Genomic DNA, 13,812 nt, shown 5'->3' with positions numbered 1-13,812 from the left:
GAGGAGGATGTAGGGGAGGGAAGAAGCTCCGGGGGCCTTACGCTAAGCAAATGCAAAGGCGGTAGATTGGAGACCAGACGCAGAGGGGCCTGAATAGGGATGTCGGAGGAGCGCCAGTGCTCTTTCACTTTGCATCAACGTCAGATTAAGGGCACTGGCGAGAGGAGCAGGAGCTAAGGCACCGAGGGGCAAGGGTGGCAAAAGAGTGCGGGAAGCGAGGGAGGAGAGCGCTAATCTGGAAGCCAGCGCTGCCACTGCACATCACATGAAGACCGTTTTCAGGACTGGAATCATGATAAAAGACGATGAAGAGAAAATCTCCCCCTGAGAGAAAGGATTGGCCCTGTAATGAAAAGCACTGTAATCACACAACATCATGTTTACAATGACGCACAGTATGAGTCAGTTTGTTAGCCATATATCCCAACAATACTGGACCGGAAATCCATGAGCATATTAAAAAGAAGAATGGACGCTTGACTTATGCTTTGCAATCACTGCAAAGTACAATATGGTTCAAGATATTTTCTGGGAATTTTCATTTTGTTGCTTCGGAGCCACATGTCCACTTTAAAAGAGAACAATGGACGGCTGTGAGGCCGACAGGGACCCACTGTGTATGCTGCTGCACACGAGCAGTGACTATAAAATAGGGGTATACTTTGTATCTCAACTACATATTTACTGTGAGGTTTGACATGTCCGCTAAATTAAACATGACCGAAGAAGTAGAAATGCAATCGTCCAATTCAACACAAAGCCAAAAAGCACAGCGCAGCTTCTGCACAAACAGAAACATGTAATTCCCCAAGCACCTGCAAAGGGTGGAATTCACTGCTCTACCAAGCTAAACGCTTGATGATGGTCCTGTGTTATTTGCATTACTTTAAATGAGGTAATATGCATAATTTGGAGCAAAATTGGCTGCTTTCTATGCAAATGAGACTCATTGCAAAAACTGTCCAATTCACAAATATTAGCACGAACAGCCACATGCAGTTTCAGTGAAAATATTAGCTTCTTCAGAGAGGTGGCGGTAACTAACTGAAGGTCCTTTAGAAGCCGAGCAGCATCATGCCCAAACATTCCAGGGATCTTGTGCATATTGAATCCCAAATACAGTTTCTCTCTGTCACTCCTTGCCTAAAGTTTTGAGAAATACTTCTGCAACTTGTTGGTCAAGACCTGTAGCCGGCAGTCTGAGAATGTGACCTTTCCTTTTCACTTTGCCTCTGTTCTGCCAACTGTGTGATTGCTGCAAAGGCAACATATAAGTTGCCACATGGATTACTGCACTCAGAAGCATAAAAAGGGGAAATTGCACTCAACTGCAAAACATTATGGGCATGTTTATGTTGTAATATCTAATAACTTATACTATTAGTGCAATATCTTTTGTGAATCGGGGCAGATATCGTTTAGAAGTGATGTGCGATTAATGTTGCTATCAGTGGCCGCAATTAATTATCTGTTAATTCGCCTTTTGCTGTTATGGTTTGATATGACCAGTAGACTCATATAACACATTTGGTGACATATAATGTCATCATACTCCACCATACTGGTCGATGCTGTTGCTTTTCTTGGGCGGACTATGTCGGGTTGGAGCAGCAACAGGATCGCGGTCTTGGAAGGTTTAAAAGAAGGAACATTGGTCTGTGATGTGTGACAGTCTTTAATCAAAATCTGCCAAATTAGTTCAGTTCACAGGTTTGAGAAATTCAAACAGTGAGAAAACAAACTGCAACTAAATGATCTGCAGTCACCACATGCTCATGTCAAATATTTCACTATTCACAAACACATTTGATCATGTTCTTTCACACTGCATTTGGCACTTGGTTTAGAAAGACAATTTCTATGAAGCTTTATCTTCATGGCTGAATATTACAGTATTATTGTGGATATTAGGTAATATTAATATATATTAATATTAATTAGGTAATGGATAACATGTGCCTCCAACTTTACGAAACTACTGTGTCCTTTGTTTTTTTTAACCCATTGTCTTAAAAAAAACAGAACAAAAAAAGAGTCACAGAAAAAAGTAAATGGAGTCGAAAAAGTCAAATATAATATGACATAAATCTAAAAATGGTTCCTTTTACTGAGCTATCCTTCCCAGCTGAGCCAAAGAGCGAATTATCCCCAATGATCCATTTGGCCACTTCAGCGAGGTCATTGTTGTGGAAGTCCATGTGCGCCCTAAACCCTGCCGCAGCCGATAGGGGATGCTGGGTAAAAGGAGTGAGGGGTTCAAAAGTGACTTCTTATATCCCCACCTCCATTAATCACACTTTGCACGTCTGTGGTCTACCGAGCAGTGTGACAGTGACTGTGCTGAGAATGATTAATACTTAATGCAGCGTTTAAGAGAATGATTTATGCCATCTGTTAGTGGATGACATGCTGCAGAAGTTGGGGGCGATATAAGGGGGTGGGGGTGTGTGAAAACCTCACCATCAAATTAATTAAGGATAGGCAAGAATAGCCCAGAACTAAGCAGGCGTCGTGTTCAGTCCAGTTTGAACCCCTAAATTGTTCAAACCCTCCATCCATGTTCTGCCACTTACCCAGTGGGGGATGGTATTGAGGCTACGGTGGTCCGTATCTTCCCGCTGTTGCCGTGGGGATGCCGAGGCGCTCCCAGAAGCAGGTGGGATAAATAATCCCAACAGTGTGTTCTGGGTCTAAACCCAGCATGCAAATCAGATGCCCTCACCTTGCCAACCACCTCTGAAGACCTTTTAAATCAGAAGGAGCGGCGGTTCTACTCCGAACCGTGTTTTCAGCCACTTGTATCCACGAGCTAAAGCTGTATTCATACTTGGCAAAAAATAAAAAGGTTAGCAGGAGTCATGCCTTGAGTACCTATAGTGTGGGTTTTGATTGATGGATTTAATTCATTGGTATCAACACCACAACACTAGATTGATGTTGTTCTGATGTGCTCTTGGTGCTCTGAGGGACGGCAGAATGATGCGTTCAGAGCCTTGCTCAAGGGCACCTCAGAAACTGGTCCCCTCCAGTTCCCAAGCCAAGTCCACACAGACTGAGCATCTGTCGCCCCAAAGGCCGTATTTACCGTGTTTGTTTGGTTTGCTTGTGATGAAGAGCAAGTGTGGGCGACGCATGTACTCATTGATCTGCTATTCCCCGTGATAGAAAACATTGATCACAGGGAGCAGAGGGTTTGCGGTGGAGAAAACTACTTTCTTAAATTTCCTAATGTTGTCTTTACAATTTAAAAGATCTCACCTGGCAACAGGAGCTTGGAGGAGAACACACAAGGATCGGATGCATGAAAAGACCAAATTGCCTTCTGGCTCAGCTCTTTCTTTGTGGATCTCAAACCACGAAGAGGTTTATTTTGAATATTAATGTAGAGTTACATTTTGGGAAATGTGTATAAAATTCAGCACAGTGCATTTAAAATATTTCCTTTTGATGAAATGGTGCATCTATGAAAAAGTCTCTTGGTTTTGATTTTGAATATTTCATTAATTTGAAACCTCATACGGCCTGATTACGAGCGAATATAGATCATACGTGATACCGTCATGATAATCAAAGCTACTTTAATTGAAATAAAAAGGGGGGGAAACTGGATGTTGAGTTGTTATTAAAAGGTTTAGTGCTTTAAACTCTCCCAACAAGCATCATCTGATCTTGGTTGCAAATGAGCAGCGTTATCTCGGGCTGCCTTCCTCACGGTTTCCCCTGTTGTATCTACGTATTCAAACAAACTGTCAAAGCCCCAAAATAAACAATTTGTTATCTGCCAGAGTTTGCACGGTTAAAAATACTTTGCATCCAATCTGCATAAAACGTGTCCGTCTTTCGTCAGGCATTCCCGTCTTTCCCCTCCTCTCCTCCTCTGTTCTTCAGCGCGCTATCACATGACAAGGTGAACACAAGGTTAATCAGCTTGGTCGCTGTTTTCAATGAGTCTATTCTGGAAGGTCTTGTTTCCTGTTTGACGTCCCTGCTGAGAGTTAATCGACAAAATCAGTCTTTCAGCAACCCTCCGATCTCTACACCCAATAAACAGCCTGTCCAAACCGCCACTTCAGATTACCGTTAACATTGCGCTTTCGTAAAAGAAAAGAAGAAAAAAATCTCTTTCATAATAAAAGATCAGAGAGAACTTTACTGTATTCAAATGTGGAAGAAATGTGTCCTTGGGTATTTCTATTCTCAACCCATCCAGAACCCTTTAGGGATGTTTGTCAGTCACAGGCTGCAATGGTGTCCAAGAGCGTGGGAGCAACATTTGGAGGAGCTTGATGCTTTGATAAAAAAAAATGCATAGAACAGTCCAGACATAAGGGCAAAACAACCTCACCTTCATACATATTTATCATCCCGAGCTGTTGCTTTTAAAAAACTCAACAAATTATAAATTAGTTGTTTTTAAAGAGAGAGAGATAGAAAATGCAAATTGAGGTGTTTCATGAGCGCCCCATTTGTTGGAACAAGATACTTTATCCAATTAATTTACAGAGTCTTAAAGCTGCTAGCTTTTGCACCTCACGTTGTTATCCAGAATATTGAGCTGTCTGAATTTAAATATATTACGACTATTTATAAGTGCAAAAGACTTATGTTTTACTTGACCTATTTAACTTTGCTTTTTCCCGGTGCGAGTGCCTCTTGTCTATCTACAAATAGAAGAGAGCTTTTTTTTTTTTTTTTTTAAAGAAGGTATTTAGAGCAGTGAGTGAGTAGTAAGATATTTATGAGGGAAAACTCCACCACGGGGGTGAACAGCAGGATTAATTTCATACAAGCAGTAGGGTGTTAAACAATAGTAACCTCAGAAGTCTCATTCTACCGATCACAAGCAATGCTCATGTCTCATTAGCGTCCAATTGCGGGCCTTTTTTTTTGCTTTTTTTGCCAGCTAAAGGAATCGACTGAGACGCCATCAAGGCGTACCTGCAGACGGTACCTGTGAAGCAGCTGCTGCACCTTCGGCCCACGTGAAACCTCCTCCCGATATGAACTCTAATGATGTGAGTGTTGTAAAACGACTAAGCGCGGCAGTCTGAGCCGAGCTCACTCATACGCACTTGTGATTGATTGATTGATACACAGTGGTATATCAAAGAGCGGGGTGCCTTTTCAATCACAGCTGAAGTCTTTGAACATAAATAACAGCAACCATCTTGCCAGTGGCAGCTTCAGCTCCCTATAAACACAGGCACTCGGCAGTCTGTTTGAGAGGGAGACAGAATTCTTCACAATTGCTAATTTATGGACACCCCGTTTGACACTTTCCACTCTTGATTGGTTTGAATTTCGCCTCCTTCTCCTTCCTACTCATTATCAGAGATGATTTGCATTATTCCCAGGCCCAGATGAGGCGACGAAGAAGTCTAGCGGGTGGAACGAGGCTGTGAAAGCGCCGCTAACCCGGGCTAGTACCCTGCCAGCTACAGATAGCCAGCAATGCCTTTCTTCTGTTGACAACAAAGAGACACTGCAGCTATTCACCTGAGACCTGAGCCCATCACAAGGCCTGCAGAGGTACAGTAATAACAACTCTGCTAACTGCACACTGAAGAGGGAGCTTTCTCCAGAGGCAATTAGTTCTGAAGAGCTTTGTCTGTTCTTTTGTCTGCAATTTTAGCAATAGCTACCAAAATTACAGAGCCCGGGAGAAATGACTGCAGCATTTAACTGTGATTTAGTCATGCTTTTCAATATAAAAAAAAAATAACTGCCACATTTATGGCATTGTATGTGATCTTTGTCGCTGCATTAAGCTCTGTTCCACTTTGAGCGAGGCATTTGTGCATCTTGAGAGCAATATCTCACTTTCATTTGAGAAGATGACAGTCTGCCAATGTGGCCATTAATGCATCCATCAGTTCCGAAAAACACAGGCCCCAAAAAATGACTTCCGAACTGTTCCAATAATCATGGTGAGTTGTTTGCTTTTTGTAAATATATTTTGACAATGCTTTACAGGTTTTTTTGCCAGTCCTCAAAGCATGAAAGAGAAAATGAATAAAGACCAATCTCTTTTTGGCACGGCTGGATGTTTTAAAAGCAGGCATTCAAGCACATAAATTGCACAGACAAATATACATAGATAAAGCATAATGAACACTCAGCTCAGTGCTGTGTACTTACAAGCCTGTTAGGCTTTCAGAGGCTTTGCAATTTTGCCCATCGAATGAGAGAATCTCAGACTGGGGACAGACAGCATGAGGATTCATTCATACGTGGGAGTGACACTTCTACCTACCGCTAATGAGAACTGAAATATACAAAAATAATTAATGGGAGATGGTTTTGTACAATTATTTGCATACTAAATTAAACCATTACCATGTCAAAAGAGGTCCCCTTAAAATGTTGGAATCTTTTATGCATCCCTATTTGCATATTTCCTTGCTATCCGTAAAAAACGATTCCCAGTTTTGCAGTCAGTTATCACTTCGTATCCCCAAACTGGGTCATCATATCTCCAGGCACAATTACAACTAAAACCTATGCGAGACTAATTTGCTGTCAGTCGCCATTCCACTTTTATGTTTGAACAGCGAGCTGTCAGCGGGACGGGTGGAGATTTACAAAAAAAAAGAAGAAAAAAAACTATAAGAGGGCCAAGAGGAAGCGTTGTGGATCATGCAGCAGGCCTAACGGGTCGAGAGGAGGCAAACATATGTCTAATAAGCCAATAATGAACCCAGAAAGGTCCTTCTCGTGGGGCCAGGCCGGCTTCTAACAAATGTGTTATTGACCTCACACCAGCAGCCAGTCGCGGAAACACACTCCATATCTGAGAGGGTGGAAGAGTGTGAGAGATGACACATGAGAGACTGCTGCAGCGGGTTAAAGTATCGATCATGCCCTCCACTTTATACCCTCCAGCGAGTGACGAGGACATAATTGACACGCAGCGGCGTGACAGCGTGAGCATCGGAGGAATCGTTAGAACAATTCAACCTCCATACTGTTCGGACATTATTGTGAGGAACGTTCCTAATAACCGAAGAAATACAATAAGTTACACACTTTTGCAAAAATGGAAAATCAATTGTCATAAGAGCCACTCTTACCTCTGCTTGCATTTATTGACTACTGGATAAGGTTACTTTTAAATAGCCGGTACACTGAATAAGGACTTCAACTGATGACAATATCTCACGGAGATCGGCTTTTGGTAAAACGCCATGGATTGGCAAGTCGTGCAAGTGTAACCCGTTAATGGCGTAACGTAAACATTTCCACGAAAGTACAGGCGTTTATGTATTTATTAATGACGCTTTATGTCCGCCTACTGTTGTAATATGTGAAGTTCTCAATAAAGGTCTTGAAATAAAGAAATTCCGCATTCCTCCCTCTCGCGGCCCACTTGCAATACCTCCGCGTCCCACTAGAGGGGCGCGCCCCACAGTTTGAGAACCACTGTCCTAGCTACAACAAACACATGTTGGCTTGAAAATGTTTTTCTCTATCGACTAATCTATTGATATATTAATCGACAAATCGCTTCAGCTTCTCACTGAAGCACAGCTTCTTGTACCTGAAATAACTCCTTCATGAATTTAAATTACACTCATTTAATGGTAAGTGTCTTTGTAGTTTATAAACGTATACCTACATGAGTTACAGAAAACGAAGACAAAATAGCAAAATTGCTTCCAGATAGATTATTAATGTGTTGGCTCCTGTTAGAATTGCAAAGTGCACTAAATTCTATAGTGCTTCCCAGAGGGGTATCATGAACCACCAACAATAAGTCAGGACCACATTAAAGCCATTTCATCTGCAGTTATTCATCAAAGTGATTCAGTAATATTAACCGCTGCTATGCAGTTGCATGCCGTGCATTATAGATATGACTTATTGAGCTCCGAGGCTGAATTACATTCACATGCCACAGAGTCCAGTGAGTCAGGCTGCAATGTGCCCGGCTGTACTTGTGTACCTGTGTCTGTGTCTGTGTGTGTGTGTGTGTGTGTGTGTGTGTGTGTGTGTGTGTGTGTGTTATAACTGATTCTTTCAAACACTGCGGTGGCTCTGGTAAGTGGGAGACGAACAAAGTGGCTCGGAGGAAGCCGCTGGGTTCCAAATGTCCTCTTTTTTACATTCAAAGTTTCTATTGAGGTTTTTGAATGAAGGTTTGTATTATTTATTTTTTTTGTAGTAGTAGTATTACATTTTTTTTACCGCAGTGAAAATGTTTTCTTTTAAATGCTAAATAAATATGGATTGAAGGACAAGATTTTGTTAGGACCCAAACATTGAAAATGATTACATCCATCTTTTCTACTTCAGCAGAGCTCGCTGTGGATGTGTGGGTGTTTGAGAGCGCGAAAGAAAGAGAGTATTGTGAACTATTGCACGCAATGTTTCTGTTAGTTATTAATAATAATTTGTAGTTATTATTTAAGATTGCATTTCTGTACAAAAATATCATATTGGCTGTTTAATAAAAGTCTAACCCTGCACAGCACACAATTGTACTGCTCTGGTTCACTCTCACTGTCTTATTCACAGTTTTATTCAGTGGAAACGTTCTACAAAGATACATAGCACCAAATGGTAGAAATACCAAAGTGAGCAACAGAGCAGCTGAAGAGTCAGATATTTCCCTCGCCTGCTGCTGGAGACCAAAACAGAGCTAAAAGGAGACTGAATATTGGACTTAAATCCGTAGGTTCACGGAAACACGACTACAACTGAAGTTCAAATTCTTAACCAATCCCTCCCTAGGGGGAACGGAGCGATTTTTATATAAAAGGTTGTTTTATGAACTGCTGTATTTGGATGTATTGAACACCATAAGTAATGTACAAGTTAAATATATGGTTTGGTACATGAGAAAATTCAAATAGCATTCAAATAGCCCAAATGAGACCTCGCCTGAATTTTCTGTACTAAAACCCTCTCTTTGTTCTGCTTAACTTTATCAAAGTCCACCTTTGCAGAGAGAATTCACATATTGTGCTATGGTTTGGGAGAGCTTTAGACCTTACATCATTTCAAAGAAATGACTGAATGTGTAAATAAGATACTGTTTGCTTACAAGTTTGCGTTTCCAGCTTGTTGCAACTGCCACAAAAATGCCACAAAAATCTTAGAGAACACAACTGCCATGCTGTAATCGGAGACCTGTGAGTCCCCCGCATAGCACCTAATCTACAACTCACACACACACACACACACACACACACACACACACACACACACGCTACCAGGTGCATGGTGTGTTTTGCGGAGTCGTCAGTCAACCAACTTATTTCAGTTTTATTCTCGGATGGGTTCAGGCATGTTTTCAGTAGAGAAAGAGTCTATGTCCTCATCTTGTTATTTTCTGCATGTTTCATTATGGATATCTGTGCGTTTGTATTGCGAGTGTTAATTCAAAAATCCCCAGTTGGATGGCTGCCTGCGTTTGTTGTTTGTTGTCATTGCCGCCTTAATCCAGGCATGCACATTATGCATTATCTGTACATCTGTGTTTGTCTTCCTGTGTGTGTGTGTGTGTGTGTGTACATGTATAGGGGCATGAGCTGTGTGTGGGTAGCAGGATGCAGGTGGAGTTTGTGATAAATGTCCTGCTTGGTGCTGACGGAGCAGGTCCTGGAAAGCTATACGGTCCCAGGGGCGGGAGGCTAATCACAGCCCTTCTGCTTCTGAATGACCAACAACTGTAACCCCCACTCAGCAGAAACAAAAACACACACACACACACAGACAGACACACTCATATCAACGATTTCATTTCTACCGTTCTCAAATTTTAATGATCGAGTTAAGTCACTTTAAATGTGTCGGTAAATCCCTTTAACAAACAGGTTCATCACAAGGTGAGGGGAGAGGAGTGATGAAGCAATAAAACCTTATGTAGTGCAGTCACAACACATCCTTACAGTTGGTTATAAATTCACCCAGGGATTAAAAAGCATCAGAATGGTTTTAGAAAAAAGAAAGTAATCAGTGTTTTCAGCTTTTCATAACCTGGAATTTAATTACCTGCAACCACCGGATTAATTAATGTATATGGACGCTTTGTTTAGTCCATTGTGAGGCATTTTGAGAGTTTTCCACGCTGATCCTCTTGACAATATTTGCATTTGTGATCAGAGCGGATACTGTGTGTCGACACAGTTCTGTTTAACAAAGCATTAATTATGTAAACTCGACAAAAGCAAAGCCAGTTCCCCTGGCCTCCGTTAGGCTCTCTCTCTCTTTCTCATTGCCTTTCCCTACATCCATCCTCCATCCCGCACATCTCAAACACTCGCACACAAAGTCCAGTGTAGCAGAACACATCTGGCTACACGGCCTGTCAATCACACGCACTGCTGTGTGGCCTTGCTGCGGGACAACGCCGGCTCTGCCCGGTCTTGCTGCTGGTGTTGATTTGAGGCTTCGCACAGGACGGCATGAGAGGAGAGGATGAGGGAAACAGAGGGAGGAAGTGGAGAAGGAAGGACTGTGGGAGAGATGGAGCGAGACGAGAGAGAGAGAGAGAGAGAGATGTGGGAGATACGCTTTTGCCCACCAAGCACCTCCTTTACAGGTCTAGCCGCATGCATATAAAAACCTCTGGTTGTGATTATTGCCGCTCATGAAAACTCGTCTGAAGCGTGTCGCTGTGCCGCAGAGAACAATGAAACATTTTCAACTCTTAGCGCTCTGTGCGCCGTGGGCGCTAAACAGATGCAAAAGATCTCGGCGCTGCCAAGAACATGCCAAACACATCTGAAAATAACGTGCAAAAAAAGGAGGCAGCCGTGTAAATAGAGGCCCCCCTGTGTAAACGTAGCCTGAGGGTGCGTGGGGGGGGGGCAGGAATGGTGTCAAATGACTGGATCAGGTCGCTGGAGATGGGAATGAAGCGCCGTGTGAAAAGAAATGACAAACAGAGCCAAAGCTTGACAACTCATAATAGCATTACCACCTCTTCCAACCCCCTCTGTGCTCATTCCTCCACAAGGTAAGAATGGTTTTCGCTGAGCACGCCGGAGAGAGAGAGGAGTTAAAAGAAGCTATGAGACCGAATGGAGAATGCACAGTGCAGCTTGGGAACCTCGAGCAGATACTACAGAAGCGCTGCATGATATCTTCATACTTATCCTGCTCCTTCAGGCACACACTGAACACAGCGCTCAGCTTCAGCACCAAAGTGCTTCTCCATCGCTGAGATAACGGCTGTCTTAATAACTACAGGGCATGTGCAAAAGACAGTGAAAAGGCAGACGGACAGTGGGTATGTGTGTATCTGTGTAGTTATGTGTAAAAAAAAAACCAAGAGAAGAAAACTTTATTTTTATTTTGACATGCATTGATATACCACGGATTATATAAGTGATGTTGCCTATTGGTTTGTAGACATTTTGAAGCCGTTGACAATTCTTTTGGAACTAGAAGTTACACTGAAGACATTTTTAGGCAACCAAAAAGGTTACAATTAACTTTTATGCACAGATGACACGTGGTTAAAAAGTTTAAGTTAAAAAACAGACAACTCCCAGACTGGACAATGAGGCAGCAGCGACCTGTTATTGAAAGGGTAGCCCTGCCCGAAAGCATATAGACTGCTTTATGGAATGTTATTTGAGACTGTTTTTCAGCATATTTCTGGTGCATTTGTCTGTATGTGTTTTGTTGAGTCTGTGTGTATTTGTATATATGTCCATCGAGGGACAGAAGTTATAAATTAGTAGAGCTGTCCTCGACCAATCAAATTGATTTAACCACCAAGAATCACACAAAAGGGGCCACTTTAAATCGTATGTTTACCAGCGATGTTCTCAAATGTTTTTTGGAAATAAGTCATTTACTATTAAAATAAAGACTAATCGACTAAAGATATTTTATAGACAAAGAAAAAACAACTGATTAGTTGATAACATTGAATAAGAGGGAGAAGCACTTCAAACTGTAGCTGAGGCTATAAATATATGAAATTGCTATATTTGTGACATCCTGAAACTGTTATAGTGTCTGAAGGCAATTTTCACATTTTTGCTTTATTATAAGTAATTAAGCTTTAATCAAAACTGTCAATTTCTTGTCAAGCGACGATAATTCATCTACAATTCATTTGATTGAAGGGAAAGATACTGGAAATCCAATATTGCCATAAAGCATGACCTGTCACGACCGGGTGTGGTGGTGGCAGAGGAGACGACAGTGTGGCAAAATCAAAAGTACTTTACTAATTCAAAGTTACAAAACAAGGGAAAAGACTGGTACGGGAAACAAACACTAGAAAATTACAGCTTGGCGGCAATGCAACATGCAGGTATACAAAGAAGACCCCAAAAAAAGAGGAGAAAATCTCACAACTAACAAGGGAAAGACACTAATTAAAGGAGGCAGGCAACGAGGCACAGGTGGAAACAATGAGGGTGGGGCTTTATATACACACAAGTGGAAACAATGAGGGCGGGGCTTTCTAATCACACAGATGGAAACAATGAGGGCGGGGCTTTCTAATCACACAGGGGGAAACAATGAGGGCGGGGCTTTCTAATCACACAGGTGGAAACAATGAGGGCGGGGCTTTCTAATCACACAGGTGGAAACAATGAGGGCGGGGCTTTTTAATCACACAGGGGGAAACAATGAGGGCGGGGCTTTTTAATCACACAGGGGGAAACAATGAGGGCGGGGCTTTTTAATCACACAGGGGGAAACAATGAGGGCGGGGCTTTCTAATCACACAGGAAGGCACACGAGGAGGGAGGAGTCTGGAACGAGAACAGGTGAAGGGAATAAACAAATCAGGAAACACTGGGAAGACACACACAGAATACACAGGGTGTCGCATGAATAGAAACCCTCTCTGTATCCCTGCCCAGCTAATACGACCCATTCCTGATCACGAAACCCTTCTTGGTTACTTTTTATGACGCAGATAATTTTATCAAAAGCCATGGAGAGAGGGCAGTGTTTCTCCACACAGGCAGCCGATCCCTGGCCCTTTTAAAAGTGGCCCTGCGTCAGGAAGCTCTCCGCCCTGCATACCGCTAGAGGCCAAAACAATGTGTGAGTACAGTGGCTGCTGAGATAATAACATAGCGTGGTGTGTGATCAGCTTTCATGTTGATATAACCACTAATGATCTACCTGAGCGTCCGTCTCTTTGTCTGGGTTTGCTGGTGCCTAGTGGCTCTGCTGTAAACCCTGTGCCACCCACCGTGCCACGATAATGGAGATGACTGGAGGAATTTCGAGAGCTGTAATTTTCCTGAAATTATAATCCGCGCTTCACCCTGCAGCCTCAAAATCCTCCGCTGCCGTCTTTGCTGAGCAGCGACAGAGGAAAGAAACACGCGCTCCCAAAACCTTCCAGAAATCACGGCTAGGGGAGGACAACCTCATTTTCATGAGTGTCGTGTTTTGTCTTTTTTTTTTTAGAGAGCCAGAGGTTGCAGTCAGTTCAGTTTCCCTTAACACATTTCATCAAAGCAGCAGCTCGGCAAAATCCCACTGAATCTGGCCTGTCAGCTTATGGATGACGACAACAGGGCGGCTGTCGGAAAGACGTCTGAGATGGGTCCATCCCTCGTTCCCTCCTCTCATCTCCATGTGTCTGCGTTTCTCCAGCTTCACCTTCCCCCCCACCTCCCTCCTCACACTTCTTCACCTTGACCAGGATACATGACTGGGAAGCTGACACGCCCGGGCATCTGTGTGTGTGAGAATGTTTGCTGAAGCATTTGTAGGTCAGAAGAAATTGTCTCACTGTGAGTCTGACAGAAGGCTTAGGAATACGTTTTAGTCTGAACTGGCAGTAAAGCCTTTCTTATGAATGTTATTTTATAGCAGAGTGTGTGGAGA

At 42.7% G+C, this 13,812-nt stretch overlaps 1 protein-coding gene across 2 annotated transcripts in view; it reads right to left on the bottom strand.

Annotated features, from left to right (window-relative positions):
* The window catches only part of ptprub (protein tyrosine phosphatase receptor type Ub), a gene marked incomplete at both ends in the record, with an annotated part of 146,356 nt that overhangs the window by 120,435 nt on the left and 12,109 nt on the right, over positions 1–13,812 (bottom strand). The window lies entirely within an intron of this gene.

The sequence above is a fragment of the Taurulus bubalis genome (genome assembly GCF_910589615.1).
Source record: "Taurulus bubalis genome assembly, chromosome: 12".
Lineage (NCBI taxonomy): Eukaryota > Metazoa > Chordata > Actinopteri > Perciformes > Cottidae > Taurulus > Taurulus bubalis.
Note: the sequence above shows the minus strand (reverse complement) of the source record. Positions and strands in the feature narration are given on the sequence as shown.